Here is an 8,460-nt window from a genome sequence, read left to right as displayed (position 1 = left end):
GGGAAAGGTCCGCCAGAAATTCTGCGCAGATCCACAAAAGAGTTATCCCCCTTAATGTTCTATAAAGATCAGAGACCCAATGTTCTTAGGCAATTACACTTATGCTCAGTGTGATTTCTGCCTTAGTAGCCCCCAAAATAATTATCATATTTTCTCTGGTCCCAGGCATAAAAAGTTTGAAAACCACGGCATTAATGTGCCTACGATGCCAACACCAATAGATGTTGGCTGACATCAGTTAACTAAGCCATTCTCTTTCCTAAGTTCTGCAGAATCTACTGGCCAAGTCATTCACTACTATCCATGGGTGATATATATTCTTACCTCAAAGTATTTTTTTTGACAGGCATACTGCCTGACACTTTGTTCATCAGGAAAAGTTCCTGAGTGGGCTACCCCTGTGAAGTACAGCAATAGTTTATTTTTGGCTTGCAACTACATACTGATCTTACCTGTCCATAAACCAAACTCAGCCTTTCCCCAAGCCCATGAGTCTGTAATCGTAAGCTAAGGATGAGGCATCAGGAATGGTAGATGACATGGAAGTCTAGGCCACCTACTATGCAGCTTATATCAATATGTGCTCTCGGGTCCTTCTAATACCTTATCCCAGATGTACAACTTTTTTCTTATGATTATTGTGGGGGATCTGACAACACTGACGATGGGTAATTCTGGCTGCGTAGATATTTGGTATCCCATGATCAGGTGTTCTATTCCTATCAAGAACCAATAGCAGGCCCTGGCCGGTTGGCTCAGCGGTAGAGTGTCGGCCTGGTGTGCAGGGGACCTGGGTTCGATTCCCAGCCAGGGCACATAGGAGAAGCACCCATTTGCTTCTCCACCCCCCCTCCTTCCTCTCTGTCTCTCTCTTCCCCTCCCGCAGCCAAGGCTCCATTGGAGCAGAGATGGCCCGGGCGCTGGGGATGGCTCCTTGGCCTCTGCCCCAGGCGGCAGAGCGACGCCCCCCGGAGGGGCAGAGCATCGCCCCCTGGTGGGCAGAGCATCGCCCCTGGTGGGCGTGCCGGGTGGATCCCGGTTGGGCGCATGCGGGAGTCTGTCTGACTGTCTCTCCCCGTTTCCAGCTTCAGAAAAATACAAAAAAAAAAAAAAAACCAATAGCACACTAGGGAAGATTTTTCACAAGGTAAATAGTTCTCTGCTGCCCTGACCGGATAGCTCAGTTGGTTAGAGCACCATCCCGAAGTGCAGAGGTTGTCGGTTCGATCCCTGGTCAGGACACATACAGGAACAGATCGATGTTCCTGTCCCACTCACTCTCTCTCTCTCTCTCTGAAATCAATAAAATAAACATTAAAAATACAAAGATATAAATAGTTCTCTGCTGCAGATTTACCACCAACACAGCCTCCAACTGGGGGTATTACTGCCTTAGTTCTGAAGACGGAATCTAAGAAGCAGACAATAGCATCCACTTCACATGCTCAACTCATGTTTCCGGTGTTTCCTAATAAGGTTCTACTAAACCAAGCTTCAGTCATCTTGAACTAGGGTACGTTTTTGGAGCCCATGCTGGGTCTCATATTTGTCATCTCTTTGACTTGTTGGTTTTATCCTAAAATTTCAACCAGTGAAGTCACTTTGAATTTCCATTCTATCCTCTGTGTTAGACTTTCTCTGAGACTTCAATTATGTTCAAATGGAAAAAAAGACATCAAAGGGAAAATTATCATGGTTTTGATAAAATATTAAGGCTTGAATCCTCTAGTCAGACACTGTGTGTATGGCTTACACAGGTTATCACAGCCATTCACAATCATCCTTACAGTTATATTATCTAGCCACAAGTCACTTTCTTATAAAGACACTATGAAAATATCTGTGACCGCCCTGGCCGGTTGGCTCAGCGGTAGAGCGTCGGCCTAGCGTGCGGAGGACCCGGGATCGATTCCCGGCCAGGGCACACAGGAGAAGCGCCCATTTGCTTCTCCACCCCTCCACCGCACTTTCCTCTCTGTCTCTCTCTTCCCCTCCCGCAGCCAAGGCTCCATTGGAGCAAAGATGGCCCGGGCGCTGGGGATGGCTCTGTGGCCTCTGCCCCAGGCGCTAGAGTGGCTCTGGTCGCAATATGGCGACGCCCAGGATGGGCAGAGCATCGCCCCCTGGTGGGCAGAGCGTCGCCCCGTGGTGGGCGTGCCGGGTGGATCCCGGTCGGGCGCATGCGGGAGTCTGTCTGACTGTCTCTCCCCGTTTCCAGCTTCAGAAAAAATGAAAAAAAAAAAAAAAAAAGAAAAAAAAAAAAAAAAAAGAAAATATCTGTGAACTGCTTTCTTGAATTCAATATACACCATTGTATCATTTAGGATTTCTTTGCCCCAAGTATCAGAAGACTCTGACTCAAGTTGCCTTAGAATATAAGAATAGAGTTTATTATTATTACTTATAAAGAAGCCTTTGGTAGTGTGAGCTTCAGGCTGGCAGATTCGGTGGTTTAGCGATCTCATCATGGATCCAAACTCTTTCCAGCTCTTTCTCTGCTAACCTCAGAATATTGTCTTTGCTCGCAAGCTGGCTTCCCACCACCACCTCCATGAGTACAAGGTAATGTGGAATAGTTCCAAGAGTCCTCCTACCTGATACAGTAGAACAGTCCTCTCCTTCTCTCATTTCTCCACCTGTTACCCCCATCAGACTTCCCTTGTGTCTTATTAACCAGGGCTAAGACACTGGAGCACTCCCAAATCCACCCTGGTAAGGGGAATGGAATACCAGGATTGGCTTAGCCCTAGCATGATCATTTGCAGTGGAAAGGATGCCAGGGCTTACCGGTCCATAGCTGGTAGCATCTAATCTGTTCCCCTTTGTGAAAAGCCTTCAGCCTTTGGGCCCTCCTGCCATTGGCTGCCATCCCCAGTGGGTCACTGATAGAGGCTCTGAGAACCCCTCTGCATTGCACATTATTTCAATGTCTCAACACTAACTCCTCTAGCTATTGAAACCTAAATCCACTTAAAGAGTTTTCATGTTTTCTTTCTCACCTTTATGGGACATTAATTCTCACTTCACCCTCCTTTTAAAATTACAAGTGGTTGGTCTATCCTGATGTCTCTTTCCTCTGGCTTCTGCACCTCACAGCTGGTTTTCATTTTCCCCACTTCCCATAGAAAGCCAAGCTGAGTCCATTTTTTACTTCCAGGAGAAATCCATTCACACTAAGCAATTAACAAGTTTTAGTGAAATTTAGCCAAGATCTGAGCGAAGTGGGAAAGGGAGGAGGGACAGATCACATTTTCCTGGCTTTCTCTCTGTTCTATATCTTCTCCTCATCATACTTCTCCCCAAATTTGGCCTGAGGGCTTCCAAGTCTTTGATGCCCAGACCCTGGAAATTTCCAGTAGGTTAATATTAATATACTCCTTCCACGCTATCTAGGAGAAATACAATTTTCTTCGTTTTTGCATGTTGGAGAAGACAGAAGCAAAATAAACGATAGGAAAAAGAAAGAACTATTTGACTTAACATTACACCACCTTACTTACTCAAAGAGCACGTCGCTGCGTATTTGGGCTTCTCCTTATCCCCAGCAAAGTGTTCAGGGTTCCTAAAACAGCCTTTGCAAAGCACTTTGCAGAGCTAGGGTTTTTTCCCTGACTTTAGCTTCCTTTGTTCTTGAAGGTTCATGACAGTCTTTTATGTTCATGTTTACCTATAATCCCCTTGCTCTGTCTTTCTGTTCATGTCCTTTAAAAACCTGAGATCTATTGAGAGTTCCACGTACAACCACCTCCTTCTTCAGATGTCTCCCTCTTGATAATGGGATTATTTCCTATTACATTAAAAATAAGGATTTTATTGTTTAAATCTCCCACCTCCCCCAAGTCTTATTCCTTTGTAAAGTCACAGAATCACACCTGTGGTAAATACTCTTTTGATGCGGGGAGTTAATCTGTAATGCAAATGATCCCTTCTTTATTTATCTCATTTTCTTTTTTTTTTTTTTTTCTTTTCTTTTTTTTTTTTTTTTTTTCATTTTTCTGAAGCTGGAAACAGGGAGAGACAGTCAGACAGACTCCCGCATGCGCCCGACCGGGATCCACCCGGCACGCCCACCATGGGGCGACGCTCTGCCCACCAGGGGGCGATGCTCTGCCCATCCTGGGTGTCGCTCTGCCGCGACCAGAGCCACTCTAGTGCCTGGGGCAGAGGCCACAGAGCCGTCCCCAGCGCCCGGGCCATCTTTGCTCCAATGGAGCCTTGGCTGCGGGAGGGGAAGAGAGAGACAGAGAGGAAAGCGCGGCGGAGGGGTGGAGAAGCAGATGGGCGCTTCTCCTGTGTGCCCTGGCTGGGAATCGAACCCAGGTCCTCTGCACACTAGGCTATCTCATTTTCAAGTAGGAATTTTCATGTATCAGCTTTTCATAAAAACAAATTAAGGGTGAATTATTTCACACCCTTTCTCTTCTGTTGCTTATCCTCCTTCCCCTCCCACTTTCCTTCTGTCCTTTTCCCCCTCTGGCTGTATTCCTCCAGTCAGGATCCATGTAAGCCCTTGGGTTTCTCTTCCCAGGACCCTGCTTTTGTTGAACTGAAATAGTTATTTTCTGTTTTTAAATTGGAGCAAGCCTTTGTTGTATCAGGCAGATTCATCTTCCCCCTGCGTCCAATGAAGTCCATGAATGGAGTCCAGTAAAGAAAGCGTGACTCTAACCTCTGGCAGCTGGGGATTTCCACTTCCTGTCTGCTTCTATCAACATCAATTAAAGTCCACCTTCTTCAGCTGGCAAACTCAAAGGAGTGAATCTTTATGCCTTCGCATCCTCGGAAGTAAAATAAGAACAATGATCTTTCTCCTCTGTCCAGAATTGTTAAAAAATATATGTGTGTGTAAGAAAATATTAATTGGAAAGCATGCTCTATCTATAAAAGACTATCTGCTACTTGTGCTTGATCACAGATATGTTGCCTGAAAATATAAAGGGTGAAATTTTTGAGTATGAAACAGAGTAGAAATATCTCTAGAGAGATTTTTGAGCCAGGAACATCGAGCACTGAGTTTTTTAAATAAAAAATTGTCTCCTGTCCCCATACGCATGGGGTAAAAAGAAAGGCTGAGAAAGCAGAAGTGCTTTATGATATTAATGTGTTACTGTCCCTTTCAATGACTTATTTCACTCCTGAAAATATTATAAAGACAAAGCCGCTAGAAGACTGAGAAAGAGGGAGGAGAATAAAGACAAGAGCAGAAATTGCTCAGCATTTGCTAAGGGAGGTAAAATGAGGAAGAAAACCTGGAATTATAGATTTTTGAGGGACCTTAAAGCACAGACCACTCAAACTGAATTAGTGTGAGCTGATCCAGGCAGCCAGCTGAGGAGCAAACCCAGCTCACTATTTTGGCTTGTAGCTCTAGATCTTCAATTATAATTAGTACAAAACTCTAGCCTGACCAGGCGGTGGTGCAGTGGATAGAGCGTCAGACTGGGATGCGGAAGACCCAGGTTCGAGACCCTGAGGTCGCCAGCTTGAGTGTGGGCTCATCTGGTTTGAGCAAAAATTCACCAGCTTGGACCCAAGGTCCCTGGCTCAAGCAAGGGGTTACTTGGTCTGCGGAAGGCCTATGGTCAAGGCACATATGAGAAAGCAATCAATGAACAACTAAGGTATCGCAATGAACAACGAAAAACTAATGATTGATGCTTCTCATCTCTCCATTCCTATCTGTCTGTCCCTGTCTATCCCTCACTCTGACTCTCTTTCTGTAAAAAAATAAAATAAAAATAATTTTAAAAAAACTCTAACATTTTGGTTTTAATAATCTGTAGATATTGTCATCTAATGGTTTTCCATATTCTCTCATCTCTTAGGATGGTTTAATCATCTACTCTTGTGGTTTGGATATGATTTGATAGATTATATCAGTCAACTGAAGCTTTCTAACTCTGTAGAATACATGTAATTTTGGAGTTTGCTACTGATCTGTAAGTTCCAAGAAGACAGGTACTCTCTATGGGGTGTTTGTCATTGAATCCCAAGTATTGAGGGTGCCTGACACTTAATCAGAAATGAGTAATTTTTTTTTTTTTACGGGATGATGAATGAATATTAGGTATTGGAAGGAATTAGGATGGTAAGGGTATAGAAGATTGACCAATATTGCTGATGCCAATATTAGGGAAGTCCCTGATTAAGATGTGGTTTTATGTACTGCATGGCTAGATGGAATTTCACAATTGTCATGGATCCATGAGAAAAAGAGAGGACCACCTGATGGGGTCCTGGAAGATGAACACCACTGCTCACTCCTTCCGCTCTCCTGATGCAAACCAGCAATCCATAAAAAGCAGTGGGATCCATTATAATTATGGGAGGGGCATGGACCAGAGAAGAGGTTGTAAATGGCACTGCTTTGGAAAGGACTTGGTCTATGAAATTTCTGAACTGGCCTTGAGATATCTTTGCCAACTCCCATGATGCCCACAGTCATAAATAATGAGGTCAATGAAGCCTCTTAAAAATGTATCTACAAACAGAGCAACCTCTGTCTTCAAGAATCACTATTATCCCAGCAACTAAGAAGGCCATAGACACTGCCAGAGTGGTAAAATAATGTTTATGAGAGTTCTCCAGAGAAGCATAACTAATAGGAGGGAGGGATGGAGGGAAAGAGAGAGAGAGAGAGAAAAGGAAATTTATTATAGGAGTTGGCTTACACAATTATGGAGGCCAAGAAGTCCTACAATCTGATCTGCCATCTGCAAGCTGAAGGCCCAGAGAAGCTGGTCCTGTAATTCCAGTTCAAACCCAAAGTCCTGAGAAAACTAAAGGAGTCAATGGTGTAAGTTTTAATTCGAGTCCAACACTTCAGAACAAGAAGCACTGATGGGGGTGGGGGTGGAGGGCGGTGGGGAGAGTCCCAGATGTTCTGGTGGGGAGAGTCCCAGGTGTTCCAGCTCTAGCAGGAGAGCAGCAAATTCATCTTTCCTCTGCCTTCTTGTTCTATTCAGCCTTCAATGGACTGGATGAAGTGTTCTGCTTTTCATCTATATGTAAATGTATGAGTCTTTGACCAAAACAAAGTTATTACCTCTGGGTCACTCCCCAGCTTTTTCATTATTAAAATGCAGCTATAGATTTCTGGAACCAAGAAGGGAAAGGGCAAAGAGTTATTAAGTCATCTTGATGCACCAGTTCTAGTGTATCAGGGAGTGGCCTAGAGGGCAAATGGGAGGTGACCACACAAGGAAGTTTTGTTTGGCATAAGCCTCCCTCTCTCTTTTGTTCTTGAAGGAGAGCAGATGCTCTGTATAGGAAAAACATAATATAGGGAGGCCAGTGAATGAAATGGGAAAATCCTGGGCTTCCTAGTCACAATACCCAGTTCAAATCCTGGATCTCTTGTTTTGTATCCTTGAAAAACTCCTTTAACCTCCCTGAGCCTCAGTTTCTTCTCTCATAAATTGTAGACTATCAACTTCAGGAAATTGCCATGAGCAGTAAAGAAGGTAATGTGCTAAAGCACAAGTAATGAACAGCTTATAATGAAAATAGACATGGGACAAGCCATGTGTTAAAGAGAGAGGGGCCATGGTCGTACTATAGGCATACTACAGAAAACTAGTCAAACATTCTCACTTTAGTTATTTCAGTGGACACATGTGTTGCAAGCTGGAGCAGGAATGGGGGTGCAGACAAGAAAAATTTTGAGGAATTAGCCTTTCCCTCACCCAGCTGATTGTTTGACTGGGAGAGGAGGCTAGCAAAGTGGAAGGCCTGAGCACAGCAAATGCCCAGAGCAGTAGAGGTTGGTACCTTTATCAACAAGGGAAGCCAGAATAAAAGCCCCTCTTCTCATCCTGAGAGTGTGTGTTTCTAAGAAGAGCCAAGCTTTTGTGAAAGATTTGGTTCTTGGACTGGACCTTGAAGAACTGTAGGACTCAGAGATGACTATTGGGAAACCGTGGGAAAGTCCATAACAATTAAATAGGGTCAGATTATGACCAGTCTAGAAATTCATCAGCCAGTTGAGCCTTGCTCTGGATGACATTGGGGAACCATTAAGGTTTTTATCAGGGAGTTTTCCAATGAAGATAATATTTAACACAGCTTAGCCTAGTAGCAGTAAAACTAAAGAAGGAAAAAAGTAGGAGAGGACAAGAAGGCAATGAGGACATGCTGGGTGGTGATCTTCCTTGAATTATGCCTTATCTGCATCCTCTGAGCCAGTTGAGTCTGGTTGATCTCTCCCTTGAAATATCTTTTTCTTTTTTAAGGGAAAGGAGTGGCGATAGAGAGACAGACTCCCACATGTGCCCCCAACCAGGATCCACCTGGCAACCCCCATCTGGAGCCGATGCTCGAACTAACCGAGCTATCCTGAGTGCCTGAGGCCAACACTTGGACCAACCTAGCTATCAGTGCCAGGTCTGATGCTTGAACTGAGCCATTGGCTACAAGAGGGGAAGAGAGAGGGAGAAGGGGAAGAAGGGGAGGAAGAGAAGC

Source organism: Saccopteryx leptura, chromosome 8 (genome assembly GCF_036850995.1).
Source record: "Saccopteryx leptura isolate mSacLep1 chromosome 8, mSacLep1_pri_phased_curated, whole genome shotgun sequence".
Taxonomy (NCBI): domain Eukaryota; kingdom Metazoa; phylum Chordata; class Mammalia; order Chiroptera; family Emballonuridae; genus Saccopteryx; species Saccopteryx leptura.
The sequence above is the reverse complement of the archived record's forward strand: the minus strand, read 5'-3'. Positions refer to the sequence as shown.